The sequence below is a fragment of the Callorhinus ursinus genome, unplaced genomic scaffold, assembly GCF_003265705.2.
Source record: "Callorhinus ursinus isolate GAN/ISIS: 27379988/994484 unplaced genomic scaffold, GSC_fseal_2.0 scaffold22, whole genome shotgun sequence".
Lineage (NCBI taxonomy): Eukaryota > Metazoa > Chordata > Mammalia > Carnivora > Otariidae > Callorhinus > Callorhinus ursinus.
Window position 1 is genome coordinate 26297287 of NW_027397084.1, and position 21136 is coordinate 26318422.

General features: G+C 39.1%; 1 protein-coding gene across 2 annotated transcripts in view; it reads left to right on the forward strand.

Annotated features, from left to right (window-relative positions):
- Positions 1 to 21136, forward strand: part of KCNQ5 (potassium voltage-gated channel subfamily Q member 5) — a 496856-nt gene that overhangs the window by 445288 nt on the left and 30432 nt on the right. The window lies entirely within an intron of this gene.

A 21136-nucleotide genomic window follows, 5' to 3' on the forward strand; every position in this document is an offset into this window, starting at 1 on the left:
TCAGAGATATTGCAGGTTGGGTTCCAGACCACCCCCATAAAGCAAATAGTTTCCCAGTGCATATAAAAGTTATATTTACACTATACTGCCGTCTATTAACTGTTCAAAAGTATTATGTCTAAAAAAAAATAGTATGCATACCTTAATTAAAAATACTTCATTGCTAAAAAATGTGAGCCATCATCTGATCTTTCAGCGAATTATAATCTTGCTTGTGGAGGATCTTGCTCAATGTTGATAACCGCTGACTGATCAGGGTGTTGGTGCTTACTGACGGTGGGGGTGGCTGGGGCAAATACTTAACTAAGACAACAATGAAGTTTGCCGCATCAATTGACTCTTCCTTTCACAGATGATTTTTCTATGGCATGAGATGCTGTGTGATGGCATTTTACCCACAGCAGAACTTTTTTTCAAAATTGCAGTCAATCCTCTCAAACTCTGCTGCTCTTATCAACTATGTTTATGCCATGTTCTAAATCCTTTGTTGTCATTTCAACAATCTTCAGAGCATCTCTACCTGGAGGAGATTCCTTCTCAAGAAACCACTCTCTTTGCGCATCCATAAGAAGCAACTCCTCTTCTACTCAAGTTTGATCACGAGATTGCAGCAATTCGGTCACATTTTCAGGCTCCACTTCTAATTCTAGTTCTCTTGCTATTTCCACCACATCTGCAGCTACTTCCTCCATGGAAGTCTTGAACCTTCAATTAGTTAAAAAAAAAAAAAACAATATCTGTGAAGCACAATAAAGCAAATATGCCTATATTTATCATATTTCTGGTAAGGGTTGCTTTTTCCAATACTTTTTGTGAAACTTTTAATCACTGAAGAAAGCTGTTTCTGTTCTGAATGGACTGGAGTTCCCCTTGGCTTTCTATTCTAATCCAAGTACTCTTTGTATTATAGAACAGAACATCTGTCCAGATTTCCCTAGGTTCTGCCCCAATGTTTGTTGTCACTCCTTAGTGATAGGGAAAATCATATTTGGTTCCTATTGGTGAGGAAAATAGCTTTCCTCTTAAGATATAGGCTTTGAATGAATCCCAGCTCCTTCCTTCCAGCGGAAACTAAGCTGCCAAATGACCTGAGTACAACCTTAAACCATATTTTTTGGACTTCCACAGATGCGGGTCTTACTGAGAAGCTCAGGGTTGTAAACCAGAGTTCTAAATTTTGTTTCACCAGCACATCAAAGTGTGTGCATGTGTACACTGGTACTTTAAAGTGAATTGGAATGCTGTATCAATTATCTACTGATACATAACAATTTGCCCCAAACGTGGCAAGAGACCCATAATCTCAGTTTCTGCGGTCAGGAATCCCGCAGCAGCTTGGATGGGTGACTCTGGCTCAGCCTCCTCATGGGGTTGCAGTCAAGCTTTTGTTGGCCACGAAAGTCATCTTAAGGCTCAACTAGGAGAGAATCTGTTTCCAGGCTCAATCGAGCATTTGCTGATGGGCCTCATTTCCTCACATCGGCCACTCCATAAGCTGCCTAAATGTCCTCTGGCTTCCCCCAAAACTAGTAATTCAACAGAGTACATGCTCAAGAGAGGGAGAGAGTACCCAAGACAGAAGCTGCAGTCTTTTATAACCTAACCTCAGAAGTGACGTACCATCACTTCTTCCATATGCTAGTGGTCATACAGACTAACCCTGGTTCAGTGCAGAAGGGGACAACACAAAGGGAGGGAGGGTCATTGGCAACTCTCTTAGTGGCCGGCTACCATAAATGTCTTTACATTGGATATGTCTTTCAAGTCGCAGAACCCACCACTTGTCTTGTCTTTCTAGGAATTCCAACACCAGCTCTTCATCTCTTTTACATGTTTCCATTACCTTCCTGCCTCTAAAGGTATTTGGGTTTGTGACCTCTAGACTAAACATTTCATGTCCAGTGTCCTATGTATTATATTTCAAACACACACACACACACACACACACACACACACACACACACACACAAAACCAACCACATCCTGACCCTCAACCTTGATCACATTATAACTAGACTTTTCTATTTCATTCTTAGTGCAACCTTTCAAAAAGTGATATTAACAAAATATTGAGCATTCCAATTAGTGTGACAAAAAAATAAAAGAAAACGAGGGAGCGGGAAATCAGCTAGTCATTAGCAAAACCACAGTGTTCTAACATCTATTCCAGCACATGTTCTTTTCGAATGTGCAGCGCATCATCAGCGGCTTCAAGAGGCTAGAGAGATATTCTTTGTCACTTCAAAGAGCAGAACCAGAACCAAGTGTGCAATACCAATTTTTCCCTCAATATCATGACAGGCCAGCAATTAGAGACCTCACACTGATGGAATGGAGTCCATCGCTGGAAACCTTCAGACCGAACTTGGATGATCGACATTCAGGGATTTCTAGGTTCCTCAGAAGATCGAGCCAGACAACCCCAAAGAAATTTTCTCCCAAACCCGGGTTTCTATAGCTACTGTTCTGGCTCTTCCCTTAACCATTACCTTTCATCCTCTCTGGCAATTCCAAACCGAAAAGTGGAAGATTGGTGGAGGCGGGGGGGGAGGAATAGATTGGCTGAGGAACACCAGGGACTCATTTTCTCTCCTGACCCTGGTCTCATCTGTCTGTGATGCAAAGTGCTTCCCATGGCTTCTTCCCTCTCACCAGCCCCACTCCTTGACCTCCCTTGGTCCTTTCATTTCCTGAGAAGCACGTCACATGTGCCCCACCTATCCTTAGGAGGTGCCCCACAGTGGATCATTCACAGAATTTGGATATGCCTTCAACTGGCAGATTTCAATTCAACAGGTATTTGAGGGGCCGCTGCTCAGGGCTAGCATTTTCCTGGGCACCAAAGGAGCACAGTGAGTAGACATGATGAGTGCCATCTCAAAGAACTTGCCATCTGCCTGTAAGTTTTCCTGCCCAGCCCCACCCCTTACGGTACTGACTGGCACCTGGGGACCATAAAAGGCATCCTCCTCACTTTGCCGACTTCACATTTTTCAGAAATAACCTGTGGGTGACCTCTGAAATTCGCACGAAATAAGCACAAAGTTAGCCATTACACAAATTACAGGATTTAGGCCCATATTTAAGAGAAGCACTTTTCAGCTGCATGGAGAGTTTTCATTCGTATGTCTCAAATTATTTCCTTCAAAGGCACACTTAGTTGTCTGCTCCACAAAGAAAAACCTATATGACACAATTTTAAAATTATATTTAATCGCTTTCATGGGGTGCTCCAGTTGGTAAAGAAGAAAATAAAAGGTTAGAGGAAGGCCAGGATCCTTTCTTTGCAATGGACAGCTAACACAGGAACGAGACGAGCTAGCCAGGCTTCCTTTCTGCTCTCAGCAGTGTGAAACTCACTATATTGTTCCAAATTCCTTTCATTTTATTTTCAATGTCTAATTTTCCCCAGCTTTTTTTCTCTTGCCATCTTTTTCCTCTGTTGCCATGTACAATGCATAACAACAGTTCCTGGACTCCAAAAATATAGAAAGCTCACAAGAATATTGCCTGGGGAAAATTAATCTCTGTACCTCCAGTTACAAAGATTCATTTGCACATGAAACCCTTAATTCCCGCTGGTGAGAAATTTGCATTTTTCATTAATCTAATGCAGTAACAACTGGTGTACCACATCATTCTGTTGGAGTTGGTGACTAATCTTTCCCAAATTGTTTTGAACCTGTGTTCCCATGATTTTGTGTTTTGGCTGAAAAATGTCATGACCTCATGTCTTTTTACATTTGTATCAGTTATCTGTTATAGCAAAACTCTTCCCTCCCCCCAGATTTAGTGGCTCAAAACAGCAACCATTTATTTAGGCCGAAGTTCTGCCGGCCAGTACTTCCGTTCTTGGCTGGACTCAGTGGTACATCTGTGATCAGTTACTGTTTTGCCTGTGGGGCTGACTGGCCTGAGGAGGCCTCAGCTGGGCTGACTCATCTCTGCTCCATGTGGTCTCTCAGCCTCCAGCAGGTTGGGTTGGTTCAGAGTGGTGGAGAGCTCCTGAGAGCAGTGCAAGACCAACCCACAAGGCCTATGGAGTGTCAGGCATTTGCAGATAAGGAAATCAAGACCTAGAAAATGTAAATAACTTGCCTGTGTAGGTCAGTCTAAATGTCGAAGTTGGGATTCGAAATTGCATTTAGATATCATCCCATAGCTCTTCGTGTGTTCTACCATGCTGCTCAGCATGTTTTCCTTCACATAGGTCACATCACCAATAAATGAATGAATGAGGGGCACCTGGGTGGCTCAGTTATTGAGCGTCTGCCTTCGGCTCAGGTCATGATCCCAGGGTCCTGGAATCGAGCCCCTCATAGGGCTCCCTGCTCCACGGGAAGCCTGCTTCTCCCTCTCCCACTCCCCCTGCTTGTGTTCCCTCTCTCGCTGTGTCTCTCTCTGTCTAATAAATAAATAAAATCTTAAAAATAAATAAATAAATAAATAAAAGAAATCAGCTATAAGTTTAGCATTAGTCAAATGATTTTTTATCCTGTTCCAGTTAATGTGGAAAATCTTCTCAAGCCATGACCCTTTGTCACTGCATACACTGCATATACTCTCCCCCATCCCTTCAAATGTCAGTTAAGGTAATGCACCAGGAATTCCCTCTTTTTTTTTTTTTTCAAAGCAACACTCAAATGTTGCTCTCTCTGGCCAGCCTAGTCCAACTGGTATCCAAAAGGTTTACACCTTGACATTTCCTGACGATATCACTGCTGCTAACCTAATAAGACTTGAAAGTTGAGAAAATAAATTACCAGATCTATTTTGAATTCCCCAACAGACTGGATTAATGAATAATGCAAATGTGGTTCTCCAGTTTGTCGGCCCATTGTCAACCATGACTGCCTTGATTGAGGTCAGGTGTCTCTGAATATGACTCAAAGAAGACAGATCTCATCCTTTTGGAGATAGGATTAAATATATTCTTTTAAGTCACTTTGTCATTGATTCAGAATGTTCCTCCCTACGTTAAAGTACCGTCTGTCTAAGTCTCAATCTCTTGTAATTTGCCCTAGTTCAGTTATTTTCCTGAATGAGGAGGCTGTTGGAGATGATGCTGTCAGGCACATCCCATTGCCTATCTGAGTTATCTGTGTGTGGTTGACCTTTGCTTTGCTGCTTTTTTTTTTTTTGCTTTGCTATTATCACTTGGCTTTGCTAGGATTTTCCAAACATTTGTTCCAATAAAGGTAGTCCCACTAGGCTATGATTTACCTTGCTTGGATTACAAACACTTAGATGATTTGCTAGTGGAAATACAAAAGTCTACAGAAGTAGATTTGTGTATGTATGAATGTAAAAAAAAAATGTTTTCACAAAGCCAGTTTACATCCTTATTTTCAATTGGAAAAACTCACAGTGCTTTGAGTATGGTGAGTCCTCGAGGAATTTTTTTATGAAAATTGAATTAATCCAACAGTAATTAGAAAAACCACTTTGGAATAAAAACCAGTTTTGGAATAAGATGGGGCTTATTTCAAATCCTAATTTCCCCACTAGGTTGGATGAGATGAGGCAAGTGACTTAACCTCACCGAGCTTTAGTTTATTGTCTCTTTCCCTCTCCCTCCCCTTCTCCCTCTCCCGCACCCCCCAATCCCCCCTCAAGTAGCAGAAATAATACCTACTTAATAGAGTGTGCGTGATAATGAGCTATAACAGGTGTAAAATCTTTATACAATGCCCACCACAGAGCAGGCACTCAATAAATTGAATGGAATGTTATTATTTATTATTTCATTAATACCAATTTCTGCATTAATTTTAATTAGTTGAAGTCCTAGGCTTGATTAATTTGCATGTTTTCATCTTCCCTTCATCCAAGTGCTTGGTGGCAATTCCTACTGATGGTCAATGGAAGTTTTAAAGTTCTATGTTCATACAAACTTTATTCCTTTAGTCTTCAGACTGAATTTTAGGAGTCCTCCTGCTGAATAATTTATATAATCACAGAAAGACAAAGTTATCTTTATTATACCTCATGCGATTTACTACTATTTATCCGGGGGTCATTGCCTTTATTAAAGATGACAGAAAGAGAGGCATTGGTTTACTATATGACAATGCAGTGTGTGGCACATAATAGTTGCTTAGAAAATATTTATTAGTGAGTGAATGCTAGTGAACAGATAATGAACAAATAAATGATTTCATATTTAGTTATTCAGGAGTCAACTCATTAAATCTCATTGATAAAAATTGCTTTGGGATTATAAAGAGCCACCATACAAATTAGATGCATTACTGAAGCCTAGAGTGTGATATTATTAAAAGTGTTTATTGCTGAATCCCTAAGTGCTGAGGTATTCAATAAAGGGGATATTGAGTGATTTTTGAGAAGATAATGAAATTCCTGGGTTGCTTTATAGTTGCAATAATTTAAAAAAAACATATACTCCAGTGTTCCCATTTTGAATAAAGACAATCAATATAGTAACATATTCAAGTAAAAAGAAGAAAAGCATTTCTATATTTTTCCTTTGTACTTTATGGGCAGTTACTAAGCCACTATTATGGTGCGATCAGCAATTTTAGCAGTAGCGACCATATTAATTGTTTTTGAAAACTCTCTGGTGCTTCATATCACTCAAAACAGAAAGATTCCTTTTAATTAAGTGACAGGAACTATTCCATGAGATTTTGTCAGCATTTCTGTTAGCCAGTAAGTAAGGTTAATTGGCAATCCTTAATAGAGAATCTTAGAGAATTTCATATCATAATTAACATAATTTAAGATGCTAATAATGCATGAGTTATCTACTCAATCAGTGTAAGTGGGATCTTTGATCTTAAAGAGAAAATGCTCAAGTGCAGCAGTATCTTACATAATAGATCCCTCATTAGTGTGAATTAGTAATTCTGGATGTTACTAATTAACAAACCTCAAAACAAACAAAATAAAAACCAAATTCACCAAATCACAAGGGTGCTGGTGAGTATAGATGGTAAAACACGGTTACATTAGTATTTTGATTGAATCCCCCAGTAATCGAGTTTCCTAGAGTTGGCAAGCCCTGTGCATAGTGTTTTACCTGCCTTGGAATAATCAACTATGTGCTAAGAGTTGGTACTGAATGTTGAGATAAGTAATTTTAGGAAGTTACTGAGAACGTAGTTTTGTGAAGAATAAGGAGATGGTGTTCTATTTCTGAGGTGACTGTAGAAAGATACAGAACTTTAAAGAGAAAGAAACAGAGCGCCTCTCATTTTGCCAGCCTTTAGGTATTTGAGCTGGCCCTGAACTTGCCAGTGCTCTCCTCTTATACTCTAGGACTCATGGGGGCTGGGTGGCAGACCGTGTGCATTACTGTGTGCTGCTTCATAAGGAAGCATATGAAAAGAAAGCAGGTAAGAAACCTCAGGACAAAAAAGAGGTTTTTATCTTCATGTTAAGGAACAGTGGGTGATTTTTTTTTTTAAAACATCTGAATTAGAATTGATGGAAATGTTAAAAAAAAAAAAGAAAAGAAAAGAAAAGAAAGAAATACTGAACAAGAATAAAAAATGAGGAGGTGCACCAGGCAGGAAAGACTGTGTCTAGAGTACCTTTCACTCCATGGTAAAGAGCCATGAAATCAAATTAATGGGTCATGATTAGCATTTTTCTAATGAAATGAAACAAGGTGAGATGGGAAGGAATGGGGTTAGATGAGATGGAGAGGGTAGGACAGACTAGGAATTAGAATGTGTCACAAGGAGTGTTGTTTCAAGAGTCTTTCATATTTTTTTCAAAGAATATCTATGTTGCCATAGTCATACATATACCTACTTTTAACAGTGAAATAATAAAGATTAACACAAAAGGAATCATGGACTTAATGAAAAGCATAAAACTATACAACTTTTTTTTAAAAAAACATAACAGACGATCTTTAGGATTTGGAACGAAGCAAAAAGTTCTTAGATTTGACACCAAAATCATTATTCATGAAAGGAAAATTGATAAAGTGAACTTCATCAAAATTGAAAACTTTTGCTCTGAGAACTACCTTGTTCAGAGGATGAAAGACAAGTTGCAGAATGAGAGGAAATATTTGCAAACCACATGTCTACAAAAGACTAGTGTCTAGAATATAGAAAGAACTCTCCAAACTCTATAGTTAGAGAAAATAATTGAATTAGAAAATTAATTAGAAAGTTGATGAAAGACATGAACCAAAGAGGTATACAAATGGCGGATAAACTCATGGGCAGATGTTTAATGTCATTAGCCATTACGGAAGTGCCCACTAAAACTGTAGGAGATATCACCACACACCTATCAGAATAACTACAATAAAGAACAGTAACAGCACCAACCTCTGGGAGGGATTTGGGATGCTGGCTCACTCATACGTTGCTGATGGGAATGTAGAACGTACAGTCGCTCTGGAAAACAATTTGGTTGTTTCTTTATGAAACTAAACATGCAGCTACTATATGACCAAGTAGCTGTACGCCTGGGCATTTTTCCTAAAAAACTGAATACTTATGTTCATATAAAACCTCCAATGAATGTTCGTTGCAGTTTTATTCATAATAACCCAAAACTGAAACCAACCTAGATATTCTTCAACAAACTGTAGACTACTATTCAGAAACGAACGTGAACAAACTATTGGTATGCACAACAACTTGGATGAATCTTGAAGGAATTATGCTGAGTAAAATAAAACAAAAATCCCAAAAGATCACAGACTATATGATTTCTATAACATTCCTGAAATGATAAAATTAATGGAGATCAGATTAGTGGTTACCAGGGGTCATGAGTACAGAGTGGGAGGGAAGGGGGTGTGGTGGAAAAAGACAATGTGAGGACTCTGCAGTGATGGAAAGGTTCCCTATCTTGACTATGTCAATGTTAATATCACAGTTGCAATATTGTACTATAGCTTTGCAAGATATTACCATTGGGGGAGTCTGAAGAAAGGGTACACAGGAACTCTGTACTATTTCCTACAACTGCATATAAATCTACAATTACAAATTTAAATTTATGATTACAACTTATAAAGTTGGAAGTTAAAAATAATAACTATGGTCAAATAATCTCAGCCCTTTATGAAAGAATATGATGGCTCCCTGCTCAGGTTTCCAACTCTACCCCCACGCCTCTGTTCCAGAAGCAACTCTTTCTATTTTTTGGCTGTTTTTTCTGAGGTTTATAAATTTCCATATGTTTGATAGTAGGTTATATAACTAACTTCTGATTAATCAGTTTTGAACATTCTCTGTTTACTCCCAATTCTAGTAAATGAAGATTTAGCTCTTTTTTTTTTTTTTCGCTATTTCTCTTCTGTAGATCCTCTCATCCTTCCAGTCTAGGTTTTGTAAATTTTTTCGTTTTCATTTTTATCTTTTTATTTTTTGGTTTTTAATTTTTCGATAAGTCAAAATTCAGCATCTACGTGATGTGTATGTGTTATATTGTACTACAGTTGTTTCTTACTTTTTGCTTTCCCTGTAGTAAGTAAATGTTCTTCCCACATCTTCCAGTAATCTCTCAATAAAATTTTCCACAGGATCAATTTCATCAGATAACTGATCAATTCCACTGTGACTTTTCTTGGATAATTCATCCTGGGATCCTCCATTCTCCTTCTCGCTAAGCTGATGGTTCTCAAGTCTGCTGCACAGCCATTATCTTTTGAATTTCTTTTGATTTTTTTTCTAGATCGAATTCCCAGTTTATGGGGTCTCATGTTCATGTCTTTCTGGATTTACTCTCATTTCAGATAGTAAAACTCTAATAGTTTTTCAGGTAAAAAGAGGGTATGATGACGGAAGGCATGATGCTGACAGCTGTTAGCGTTCCTGTCCCTTGTCCTACCTGGACGGATGACCGTCACCTGGCGCACTGTGATCACACGGGAATTTTCCTTCACCATCATCCTGTGACTCCTGCTCTTGGTTTACTTTCCTATTTTGATGAGGTACACCAAACAGTACATTCTTGAGAAAGAAAGCAAGGAAAGAAAAAAAAAATGTTTTGACTTTGCATGTCTGAAAATGGCTTTTTTTTTCCATCCCCATGCTGTTTGATAGTTTGCTTGGTATAGAATTTTAGGTTCGAAATAATGTCCCTTCAGAATTTTGAAAGCTATGCACCCCTTTGTGCTTCTTTTTAGCATTGTTAAGCCTAAAGCCATTCTGATTTTTGTATGTGACCAATGGCGTGCGGTGTTTTATCTTCACTAGCTGGTAGAATCACTTTTTGTCCCCACTGTTCTGAATTTTCATAATGATTTTTTTTGGTATGGGTATATTTTTAGCCACTATAGTAGATTCTCAAGGGGTCATTTCAAACTGATGATTCATGATCTTCTGTTCTAGAATATTTGTTTGTTTGTTTTTAATGATCTTCTCCCTTCATTTTCTCTGTTGTCTGTTAGGGAAAGCCATAAGCTGTGCCTGTGGACTGGCCTTCTGGTTAATCTTCTTTCCTCTCCCCTTTTCCATCTCTTTATCTTTCTGCTGAGAGAGAGAGAGAACATAAGCAGGAGGGGCAGTTCTAGGAGTTCATGGTCCAACCTCTTAGTGAGATTTTTATTTCTGCTCTCGCTGCTAGGGTTCTGTGCTGCCGTTGTTTACTGTATCCCTTTTTCCTAGCCTCCTACTTTTGTTTCATAGTCTCTTACCTTATGGCTGTAAAGATATTAATGACAGTGTTTGGAAATTTGTTTTTTCTTAGTTTGTTTCCTTCTAGTTGATTTCTGGTCTTTATCTTCGGGAAAATTTCTTCAGATATTTAGTAAACCGTGCATGTCTCTTCGTAATGACGCGTGGAAGATGACGAGTGTGACTGGAATTTCTAAGTATCTGGTTGGGGCTGATCCCCTTTGATCTTCACCGTGGGTTGGCCTGGGTTTGCCATTTCTTGGGGAGTATCTAGTGTCAGTACCTTTAGCTCTTTTCTTGGGCTGATCTCATTCTGCCAAGAATACCTATCCAAACTGCCATCTGGAGGATAAAGGTCCTGTTGCCAGTGGGTTTTCAAAGTTCAGGCTGTATATGGTCACTTGATAGCCGGGCTTGGCATATAATACCCCTTCTTCAACTGTGCCTGCTGACCCCTTGTCCAAAGGCTTCCAGTCAGGCTCCTGCTGGAAAAGGAGAAGAGCATATGCCCGAGGGTATGGGGCAGATTGCACACAACCTTTCCTATCTTAGTTATTCCCAGAGATACCTAGCGCTGCCAATTCCTGAGCCTTTTGAGTTTTCTGAAGTGTAAATTTTGTTATTTCTCAGCTTTTCCCAGTGTTGGCATAGGGTTTTCTCTCTGGTATCAGCTAGTCAGTTACCTAACTTGTCCATCTGCTTTCCCACTTCCAAAATTATGTTGTTGCTGCCTCCTCTTCTGTTCCTTTTATGGGCTTATGTCTTTTTAAAAATAATCTCATCACTATAGCTTTAGTGGGTTTTTGGAGGGATCAAGATTAAATTTGTATGTTCAATCTACCATCTTAACCCTGAAGGGAATGGGAATGTCTGTCTTAATTGTGTGTGTATGTGCGTGTGCGTGTGTGTGCGTGTACATGCATGTGCTCGATCACAACATTAAGTGTATTTCTTTTTTTCTTAAAGATTTTATTTATTTATTTGTCAGAGAAAGCAGAAGCAGGGGGAGCGGCAGGCAGAGGGAGAAGCAAGCTTCCTGCCGAGCAGGGAGCCCGATGCGGGACGCAATCCCAGGACCCTGGGATCATGACCTGAGCCGAAAGCAGATGCTCAAATGACTGAGCCACCCAGGAGTCCCTCAAGTGTATTGCTTATTGTGGTTAGGAAAAAAAAAAAAAATTGGAACCCACTGCTAAGCAATGCCAACAACAAAGTGGTCAAGTCCAGTCAAAGGTTAACTGTATTTTCTCTTTGTTATGAAAATCTTCCATGGAGCTAAGGGAGTTTTAAAGGCATATAGGGCCATGTTTTCAGAATGTGATATTCAGAGGATACTCTAGATATAACTCTCTTTAGGAGGTGGCGGGGGTGGGGGGCAGGTAAGCTGCACTTCCTCTGGTAATGTATTTGAATGTACCTCTTCATTATTGTTATGGGTACTAGAACTATTCTGGGTCCCAAATTTTCTGTTTCATGTCAAGAATGTCATAATGCCAAGATAAAATAAAATACACAGAAAGCACAGCTAAATTATGTAATCTTCAGTTGTGCTAGCAAGATTTGCTATATAAATTGCATCTACTCTGGTTAAAAAAATACATAGGAAAATGCAATTGTTTGTTCAAAATATTAAAGTTAGATCTTTAACTAGACCATTGCCTTAAAAATTCAAGAGGATATTTTATTTTGAAATCAATGTATGCTGCAGATGTGTATACTTGGACTTTTTTTCAATAAAAAGAAATTTTGGGATTTTCAGAACTTTTTTCAAATACTATAGCATTTTAATTCAACAGCCTAGAAAAAAAAAATGGGAATATATCCACAGATGCATGAAAAATTTCCTTGTAACATTATTTTTTATTTCTATGGGAATTCAGTGAGATGGTTTCTGAATCCTTAATAAAAACTCATTTTTAAGTTATTTACTCCAAATCTCCTAAAATTCAGAATTGAGTAAACACTGGTCACATGACTGAAATTTCACAATCTGTCCCTACAATATTAGCAATATAAGATACTGGGAGAAGCAGGAAGGAGTGAATATCCAAAAGTGACATATGAAGGTACACTATGTCTCACTGTAATATAGTTACATTTCCACTAATGTTACATTGTTCCTGAAGAGAAAAATAAGTCTGGATTGCCTTCTTTATTATATTAGTATGGATGATTCAGATAGCTAGAGAGCGATCCCTCTTGCTTATTGTACTGATGTTAAAAGTTTTTCCATTATTTACTAATTACAGAATTAGTAAATTAGTAAAAACTCATTACAGAATTAGACCCCAGAATTTAAAGTGGACCTACATGCTGCATTCTACCTAAAAACAAAAGTGCAGTGTGTGATATTCCCTCAACAAATATTCCGTGAGTTCTACTCTAGAAGTTATTCCTTCTTTTACTTGAAACTTATTTTGCCTCTTAAATATTTTCATGGACCCCTGAAAGAAAATTCTATTTTATTTTATTTTTTAAAGTAAAGTATAGTTGGGGTGTCTGGGTGGCACAGTCTGTTAAGCATTCGACTCAGTGTCGGCTCAGGTCATGATCTCAGGGTCTTAAGATCAAGCCCCACATTGGGTTCCACGCTCAGCATGGAGTCTGCTTGAGATTCTCTCTCCCTGCCTCTCTGCCCCTCCTGCTTATGCTCTCTCTCAGATAAATAAATAAATCTTTTAAAAACATAAAAACTATAGTTGATGCACAATGTTACATTAGTTTCAGGTGTACAACATAGTGCTTCCTGTTGGTATTTTGATAGGGATTGCATTAAATCTGTAGATTGCTTTGGGTAGTGTGAACATTTTAACAATATTTGTTATTCCAATACATGAGCATCTAATGTCTTTCCATTTGTTTGTGTCATCTTCAATTTCTTTCATCAATTTTATAGTTTTCAGAGGACAGATCTTTCACCTCCTTGGTTAAGTTCATTCCTAAGTATTTTATTATTTTTGGTGCAACTTTTTTTTTTGTCTGAATGCTGTGCCTAGGACTTCCAGTTCTATGTTGAATAAAAGTGGTTAAGAGTGGACACCCTCATCTTGTTCCTTATCTTGAGAATTTTTTTAAAGGTTTTATTTATTTATTTGACACAGCAAGAGAAGGAACACAAGCAGGGGGAGTGGGAGAGGGAGAAGCAGGCTTCCCGCTGAGCAGGGAGCCCGATGCGGGCTCGATCCCAGGACCCTGGGACCATGCCCTGAGCAGAAGGCAGACGCTTAATGACTGAGCCACCCAGGTGCCCCCTGTTCCTTATCTTAAAAAAAAAAAAAAAAAAAAAAAAACTATTTTAAAATCCTGTACAAATTAAACATTATGAGGAAATATTGGATTTTTTTTTTACAGTAGGATCTCCAAGTATACCTAGTCATGAAAACTCACACACAAAAAAGAAAAAAAAACACTACCGTATAAAAGAAAACAAGGAGGCCAAAATGCAGAGGTTAGTTAGTAAGTCGTACTTACTATACTATCAGTAAGATCCACAGCTAGAGTAGAAGGGGGACCTCTCTTACCCTGATGGTTCTTTTATTAAATATTAGCACCTTGCTCCTTTAGGTATTTGAGATACATCAGAGAACAAGATCCTGGTCTTTGTAGATCTTACATTCTAGTAGGGAAAACAAATAACAAACACCAACAAGTCAATTGTCTGTATATTAGAGGGTGAGTGCTGTGGGAAAAGGAGAGAAAGGTGAGGAGGCACAGATTGGTGAAGCAGGGAGGTCAGTAACCTTGCATACGGTGGTGGTCCCGGTAGTTCTGAAGAACCAATACTGAGCAGAGACCCAAAGCAGCTAAAGAGCCCCCAGGCTTTCCAGAGAGGAGTCCTCAAAGATAGCCCTCGGGCTCCCTGCTCCGCAGGAAGCCTGCTTCTCCCTCTCCCGCTCCCCCTGCTTGTGTTCCCTCTCTCGCTGTGTCTCTCTGTCAAATAAATAAATAAAATCTTAAAAAAAAAAAAAAAGATAGCCCTAAGGAGGAGTGCCTGGCTTCTTTAAGGAGCAGCTGGGAGGGCTGGGACAGAGAAGGGAAGCCTGGAGGGAAAAGAGCCAAGGGGAAAATGATGGGAAATGAGGACAGACAGGAAGTGGGGGAAGGACAGACATACAGGGCCTTGTAGCCCTAGTAAAGACTTGGGCTTTTACCCCAGAAAAAATGGGGAGCCATTGGAGACTTGCACACAGAAAGACATGATCTCAATTTTCAAAGGATTGCTCTGCCCTTAATAATCCTGTATCTTAGGCAGGTGATTTAACCTTGCTGAGCTACAGTTTCTTCATCTGTGGAATGAGCATAACATTTCCAAACTGGCAGCATTCTATTTTAAGTTACAGTGTGTGTTTGTAAACCACCTCGCATCAGGGACTGAACGAATTACAGCTATTTTTAATAAAATAAAGGGCCCATGCCTCCAGGCCACAAAAGTGCTCCAGGCAAAGGCCCTGAATTCATCCATCTCTGAACACAAAGTTGAGAGACTGGGGCCATCATGACCTCTCAGCTGACAACTTCTTCAGTGAAGACACTTGTCTCTCAACTTAGGAAGATGATTCACTAAGTAAACAAGAACACAGGGAAGTGGCATCTACCCAACCACAAAGTTTTTAAATCCTAAATCCAGACATTATTGAACAGGGACTACTGTCATGGGGCCTGAGGGAAAGACTTCGTGAAGCAAACATTCATTGAGTGTCTTCTCTGCACCAGGAAGTGTTTTAGGGGCAGGAGGTACATGGATGAGAAGATACATGGTAGACAGATACATAAATGAAAAGACATGGTCCCTGCCCTCAGAGAGTATGCTGTCTGGCAATGACAGGGGCTTGTAAACAACCAAGTATAATACTATGTAATAACAGTCATAGAGGGGCACCTGGGTGGCTCAGTCGGTCAAGCGTCTGCCTTAGGCTCAGGTCATGATCCCAGAGTCCTGGGATGGAGCCCTGCGGCGGGCTTCCTGCTCAGCGGGGAACCTGCTTCTCTCCCTCCCTCTGCCTCCCCCCCCACCCTGCTCATGCTCTCTCTCTCTCTCTCAAATAAATAAAAATAAAATCTTTTTTAAAAAAATAACAGTCATAGAGATATGTGTTCACTGTAGAGGAAGACTGGACTGAGTCAGTGTCGGGGATCAGGCTGCATTTCATGGAATTGGTAAACTCTTGAAGGGCTTGTAATTTCAGAGCTGGATCTGAGACTCTAAGCTTTGTCATGCTTCCCTCTTATAGCTCATCCTCTTTGCTTTGGGAAACTCAAAATATCGGTAATTGCTAAACTTCAAAATAAAATTCTAGTTTTCAAAATGGCACAAAACTTTTATGCATGCTGAATGTAAATGGTTTGTTCTGAATATTCTGATGTTCTCCCCATGGGGAAGAGGGCACCTTGCTTTTGTGGTGCCCTACACATAATATAATGTATCAACTGCAAATTCAGCAGACAACCAACCAAAAAAAAAAAAAAAAACAAACGGGGGGAGGAGAGTGGATGGGAGTATATAGACAATTCCCTTGGAGAGAGTATCCAAAGATAATGATGCCTAAGGAGCACCTCAAGAAACTGCTGGTAGTCTGGCACAGCTGGAGCATGGGATGGAAAGGCTATACTGAGGTGAGGTTGCATGAGGACCTCTGAGCTATCTGAATAAAGTTCCCTCACAGGGCAACCGGAGATGTCCTACTTGCCATCTGGGTTGAGAAATTGACATTAAATATCAGATAACGCAGAGGAAAAGAGTGGAAGCGAATAGGCCAACATTTAATAGGATTTCCCTCAGAATGTTAAAACTATAAACAAATTATTCTCATTCTTTATGACTTAATTTAAAATTCAAAGTTTCTATAGTGACTATATATTACTATTATAATAAGAGAAAAACAAAGTTTAAAAAGGCATTGAAAAAAACATCTAGAACAAAATATATATTATCTGGAGTATTTTTCTGGGTTCCTTATTAGTACCTTGAGAACCCAGTACATCTTGTTGATGACTTAGCAGCATCTAACACAGAACAGAAAAAAGGCTGTAGCCAAGGACATAGGGAAATGAAGTCACGCTACTCCAGCAGGGCCCAAGCAGTTATTCTAAACTCTAGTTGGATTAAAGGAATTGCCTTTGGACTAGCACATGGCCAAAATGGAATCTCTAATTTTAGGATGATATTTAAGGTGTTGGGAAATGATCATGGCAAAGGGTAATTGAAATACAACCAGCCACAGAAGGAAGAAACCCTTGGAAAATAAATTATAATTCATAACAGAATATAATAAATAAGTTATCCTCACCATTAATAGTGGTCATTTTAATGTGTGTTCCCCATAGCATAATGAAATAGAATCATAATGTGCTTTGTTTAAATTCCCAAAATAAAAATGTATTATGAACTTCTACCCTTTTACACTTTTACTGTAAGAATTAACATTATAATAATGGTTTCCTTTAAGTTCTGGAACTTGGGAAGATTTTTTTTTCTTCACTCTCATTGTTTTTCTATTTTTCAAATACTCTATTTCAAAAGGTGTATAATATTTTTGTGATAGAAAAGCATCTTTAAATTCCCTACAGAATTTTAAAAGGATTACAAATCATTTATAATTTCATACCCAGTACAGCTAATTTTATTTTTATAGATTCTGTTCTGGCTAGTTTTCTTTTTATATATCATTGTACACAGTTATAATCAACATGAATATTTCATTTCATATTTTAATTTTACTAAACATTTAAAAACACATACTTTCATATTATTATATACTACTCATAATTATCTTTTTTGTTGCTATGTAGTACACCATCATGGTCAAATACTATAATTTACTATAATTTATAGTTTCCTCCTTTGGGACATTGAAATTTCTACAACTATTTCTCTATAATGGGCAATAATGCAGTTAACATTATTGTTTTAAGCTACCTTTATTTCCTTTTTGAAATTATTTTCCAAAGAAAACTTCTCTGGTGTAAAATTATAACATCACTGATTATAAAATTTTGTCCAATTTACATCATCACTAGCAATGCCAGAGTATATCAGATTCACCTCAATTTTGTTAGTATTAGCTTTTATTCTTTTGTTAATTAAATTCATATAAGTCCATACTTTCACATAACTCTAATTTATATTTTTTTATTTCTAGTTAAGTTGAATAGTTTCCTGCCGTTTTTTGATACTAGCAGTCTCTTCTGATAGACTTATTTATACATTTATATTTTGGATTGTGATCCATTCAGATAGGCTCCCTACTCATTATAAATATTAAGCCTCTTTCTATCTTTCCATTTTCTTCCCAATCAAGCATTTTTCTTTGCATTGTAATTTAGTTATTTTAGGTAGTAACATTCCCTGTATTCATGATCAAACTGTCAGCTGTCTCCTTTATAATTTCTTCTACTGACCCAAACATCAGGACATTATCATTCCTCTACAGACAGAACAAGTGTTTTCTGCTACGTTTTGACAATTTGATTTTATTTTGATCTATGAACATGTAAGCTTCTTGTGCGTAAAAACAGTAGTGACTCCTTTCAAAGATAACAGTGCCAAGGCCTGTAAAGAGTGGGGTTTCAGGGACATCTGGGTGGCTCAGTCAGTTACGCGACTGGCTCTTGGATTTGGCTGAGGTCATGATCTCAGGGTTGTGAGATTGAGCCCCGCTTGGGGCTTGGTGCTCAGCAGGGAGTCTGCTTGAGATTCTCTGCCTCTCCTCTGCCCTTGCTCCTTGCTCTCTCTCTCTCAAAAAATAAATAAAATCTTTGGGGCGCCTGGGTGGCTCAGTCGTTAAGCATCTGCCTTCGGCTCAGGTCATGATCCCAGGGTCCTGGGATGGAGCCCCGCATCCGGCTCCCTGCTAAGCTGGAAGCCTGCTTCTCTCTCTCCCACTCCCCCTGCTGGTGTTCCCTCTCTCGCTGTGTCTCTCTCTGTCAAATAAATAAATGAAATCTTTTTAAAAAGAGAGGAATAAGAGCAAGAACTGGGATTCTGAAAGCTGAGTAAAAAAATGAAATCTTGCTCCCATATCACAGATTTGGCAACGGGTATTTTTAAATTCTTTTTCTGTTTTGTTTTGTTTTTTTTTAATGATGCAATCATTTCCTCTTGTCTTGTGAAGCACCTGTATTGTCTCAAATTGTTGCCATGCACTCGTGGTGTTGGGGGAAACATGGAGAATTAGTCCAAATCCAATGGCAGATTAGTCAGACACACTCCTCAGCTCTGGATGAGAGAAACCATGGAATGTCGTTTTTTGGCCCGGGTCCCAGCCCTCAGTTTCCTCATGTTACTGGTCCTGAAGCTGTTCTTTGTATTGAGGGTTTTTTTAATACTCCCCCGCTGATTCTAACATGCAGGCAAGGTAGAAAACCATTGTAATCACTTCATCAAGAAATATAAAAAGAAATCTAATCCATAAGAGGAGATGATCAAGAGAAAGAACTAGGAACCGCTTATTTTTTCCTAACTACCTGCATCTTGATGGCAGAATTTCATAGTAGGAACAGAAAAACGGTCTTTGGACATAGCAGAAGTTTCCAGAATGTTCTTTACCTCCTCTCTCCATCATCTAAGGTTCACATGATCTTTTCCAAACACTGAAATAGATTTTCCAAAATGTGGGAGAGCAAAGTATTTGAAAGCAAGTTTTGGATACTGTTAATTAATAGGAAACAGGAGAGGGTCGGGAGAGGTAAAGGTTGTATTTTAAGCTTCTTTTTTCTCCAGGCACAGATCTTGCACTGGGGCAGGCTCACCACACCTGGCAGGAGTGTCCACAGGGAGCAGGACTTTGGGGAGCATCTCACCCTGTTGGCATCTTGCTTTTCGTGATTAGCTTTTGTGCAGACCGATGTTCACATGAGCTTATATACCCATAACCCACATCTCCCAAAATGCAAGGGCAGAGAGCCAGGTGTGTGGTTGGAGAGCAGAGAGCCACCCTTGGCTGAAAATGTAGCCCCACCCAGGTGTCTTAAAATTCACTAAGGGTTTTAAGCCTCTGGGAATCATGTGAAAGACATTTAATGTGTTATTAACCTCCCTGGAAAGAAAATGGACATCTCAAGATAGTTATGAAGGAGAAAGACAGCATTTTCCCCATTTTTGTGGCTTTAAAATAAGGAGAAAAATTTCCTAACTCAGCCCTTGCTTCAATATATGCCAGCAAAGATGCATTTCCTATTCATTTGTTCTGACCAAACCTACCAAAAATATTTTTTAAAGACGGAGAATTTAATTTATGCCTTCACCAATCAAGTTATTAATGGTATAATAATATTCCACAATAAGGTGCATTTGGATATGATACAGTTGGTAACTAACTCCAATCTCCTGTCCAGCCTGTTCCTAAACAGAATGGCTAGGCTGACGCTTTTATTGGGGTACAGGAAGGACAGGGGTGAGGTAGAATAGCATTAGGCTGGAAGAAAACTGTCTCATAATCATTTGGAATGTTCCCAGTTTCACTGACAGTCAGTGTGAACATTATGGTTTCACTATCTTTACATTTGTGCTTATTGTGACAGTACACACCTGCTGATAAAGTTTTCCATTAACTTCATAATTAAAGGACCCTGTATTTTATGCTATTCAATTGCTTTGGACACACATCATAGTGTTATGGTTGCTTATATGGTATTTTCAAGTAGATAAGTCATTGGGACAGGCATTGAAGGATCCGCCTTCCCTGTAAACTCTCCAGTGTTCCCCAGTTTTCTGAGATAAAAAAAAAAAAATGGAACCGTAGTTGAAGCTCTCACTAGAATTCAGAAGAGGGAAAGTAGTCACATTCTTCTTTTCTGAAGGGCAGCATAAAATACTTTTGCGAATGGGGCACCTGGATGGCATAGTCAGTTAAGCATCTGACTCTTGATTTTGGCTCAGGTCATGATCTCAGGGTCATGAGATCAAGCCCCATGTCAGGCATGCGCACAGTGTGGACTCTGCTTCAGATTCTCTCTCCCTCTGCGTTTCCCCTTTGTGCTCTCGCTCTCTCACTCTCTAAAATAAACAAATAAATCTTTAAAAAAATTACTTTTGTGAATTCTGTACCAGGAATCCTGATAAGTGCGTTATTGGATATTTCCTGTAGGGAGCTAGCATCTGGGTATCTCAGAGGGTTCCATAACGGCACCTGGTGATCATCCAGCCTCTGTGTGAGCCCCCTGCATCTCTCACCCCACACAAACCCCCCTCGCAACTCCAGGGTATTTGTATTTCCAGGTCTCCTTTAGGGTATGCTCTGGCTTAGCACATGGCCATGGTGACCACACTCCCCCCGAATACGATTCTCACTCAGTGTTTGGGGTCACTTCACCTGCAATGGTGAGGGCAGCTACATTGGATGCAAATGTAATGCAAGAGAAGCGAATCCAAATGGCAACAAGGGAGAAGAAAGACAAATCTGGAAGGAGGCAGAAGGGAGACTCAGAGTCAGGCAGAATTTAATAGTGCAGCTCCAAAGCCCAACAGCCTAGATTTAAATTCTGGTTCTGTCACTTTCTCTTCATTTGTCCTTGAGCAAGTTTCTTAGCTT